Source organism: Helianthus annuus, chromosome 9 (genome assembly GCF_002127325.2).
Source record: "Helianthus annuus cultivar XRQ/B chromosome 9, HanXRQr2.0-SUNRISE, whole genome shotgun sequence".
Taxonomy (NCBI): Eukaryota; Viridiplantae; Streptophyta; class Magnoliopsida; order Asterales; family Asteraceae; genus Helianthus; species Helianthus annuus.
Genome location: NC_035441.2, coordinates 168211411 through 168213805, shown reverse-complemented (window position 1 = coordinate 168213805; position 2395 = coordinate 168211411). Strand labels below are relative to the sequence as shown.

Here is a 2395-nt window from a genome sequence, read left to right as displayed (position 1 = left end):
CCAAGGGGTAGGTTTGGTGTACCAAGGAGGCATCTTAGAGAAAATGCGAGGGGTATTGAAGCGTATTTTAGGCCGGTGATTACTCACAATCCTTCACCGGTGGTTATTCCTCATAACAACCAAGGGAGAACTTTTGAAGTAAGAACCAATTCTTTACAAAGTTTGCCGAAATACAAGGGGCAAGCAACGGAGGAGCCTTATTTCCATTTGGAGGCCTATGACTCAATTTGCAATACTCTTGGGAGTCAAGGTTTTTCGGCCGATGATATCAAGTTGGTATTATTTCAATTTTCTTTGGAGGACAAGGCAAAGAAGTGGTTCTACACTTTGCCTTCGGCATCTATTTATACTTGGGCGGAAATGCAACAAATTTTCCTAGACGAGTTTTATACCGCCCAAAAGACCAACGATGCTAGGAAGGGGTTGAGGAGTTTCCAACAACAACAAGGCGAAATGTTCCATGAAGCCTTCGAGCGCTTTAATATGATGATCAAAAATTGTCCTCATCATGGGATTGAACTTTGGGAGTTGATGAATGCCTTCCACGAGGGGTTGTGTGCCGAGGATGCACGTGATCTAATGTCCATCACAAATGGGACTTTTGGCACAAATTATGAAGATGAGGATTGGGAGTTCTTGGAACAAATGGCCATTACCTCAAAGAGGAAAGCCCAAGCAACAAGGAGAGCACGACCGGCTGTCACGAGATCGCAAGTTCATGCAGTTGACGATGGTAATGTTCAAACTACTAATCAAATTTATGATGTTTGTGCTATTTGCAATGAAATAGGTCATGCGGCTGAAAATTGCCAAGGAGGTGATGGGCAATACGAAGAGGTTCATGCTGTGCAAGGTCAAGGAGGGGGTGGTAGAAACTATAATATGAATTCTAACACTTACCACCCCGGGTTGAGAAACCACCCAAACTTTCGGTATGGGAACCCTTCAAATCAAGCTAACCCGAATTTCCAAGGAAACCAAGGATTTCAAAGGCAATATCAAACGGGTCAAAGCTCTTCGGGTGGAAACGAAGTGATGGAGATGTTGAAAGCGATGCAAGTTGAAATGCAACGAATGAATCAACGTGATGAGGTTCGGATGCAAAAAGACGAGGCCCGTGATAAAGCTATTCAAACTTTGACTACTCAAATGGGTCAACTTGCGAGTGAAGTGGCGATTTTGAAGAAAGCAAAAGGCCAGCTACCAAGTGATACGGTGACAAATCCCAAGAACATAAAAGGCGTTAATATCAATGTGTTAAGCACCGTTCCTAGTACCGAATTTAATGAAAAATGTCTAACCTCTTCGTGTCAAATAAATGCAGGTTTGAAAAAGGATGCCGAAGTTGAAATGGACAGAGAGCATGGAGCACCAATTGTGCCTATCCGTGTGGGAAAATTAAAAATCTCTCATGCATTGTTGGACTATGGGGCAAGCATGAGTGTGCTACCAGGCGATTTATATGACATGTACGATTTCGGTCCGCTTGAAGATGTAGACACCATGGTGAGCTTGGCGGATGAGAGTTGGAGGCGTCCACGAGGAATAATTAAGAATGTTATGATTCGGTTGGGAGAATTCGAATACCCAGTGGATTTTCTGGTTTTAGATTATGCTACTACCACGATGGCGTCACAACAAAAGGTGATTTTGGGTCGACCGTTTCTCTATACGGCAAATGCTCAAATTGATTGTAGAGAAGGAATCATTAACATGACCGAAAAGAACCGTAAGTTGTCATTTAATGTTCAGACGAAGATGATTAGTTACGAGTTTGTTAAGGCGGATGATAGCGGGTTTAGTGAAAAGGTGTTCCAAAGAATGAGAAGAAATCACCCACCGGATCGTGAAGAAAAGCATATGGGTTCAAGCAAGAGCGTATTTGATTACCCACCGAGTCAAAACAAGATGAATGCATTTTGCTCAATGGCACAAGGAAGTGATGTAGATGGCAGGAACCGATTCTTTGAGCCACCTTAAATGGGGGTGGCACGGTCTGGCTGAAGACTTGAAAATTAGCGCTGCTCGGGAGGCAACCCGGGGTTTTATATTGATTTTGCTATTTTTATCTTTCTATGTTTCAGGGCCATGGCGACACTCAAGTGTGAGGAAGATGTGCGGAGATTGGTGTGAAGGTAGTGATACAAAGTCGGATTTTCTACAACATTTGTTGTATCAAACTTCACCAGGTCGATGTACTCTTTCCTTAGTCTTGTTGTGTTCTTTAGCTTTGAAATATTGGTAGTAGTTGTTTGCTTTTGTTTATGGTTGGGAGGTAGGGTGGTGTTTTGATGTTGATGTGTTTGATGGGTTGTGAAAGTTGGTGGTGTTTTTAGAAATAAAATAAAAAAATTAAAAAAAAAAGAAATTTGGGGTTCTAGATGTAAAGCAAATG

The 2395-nt window shown here is 42.3% G+C and overlaps 1 non-coding gene across 1 annotated transcript; it reads right to left on the bottom strand.

The window, feature by feature from the left end:
- Positions 1–409: 409 nt before the first annotated feature.
- On the bottom strand, positions 410–515 carry LOC118482426. Its single transcript, XR_004868465.1, has one exon. It is a non-coding gene; the product is annotated as a small nucleolar RNA R71 (small nucleolar RNA).
- Between the last annotated feature and the right edge of the window lie 1880 nt (positions 516–2395).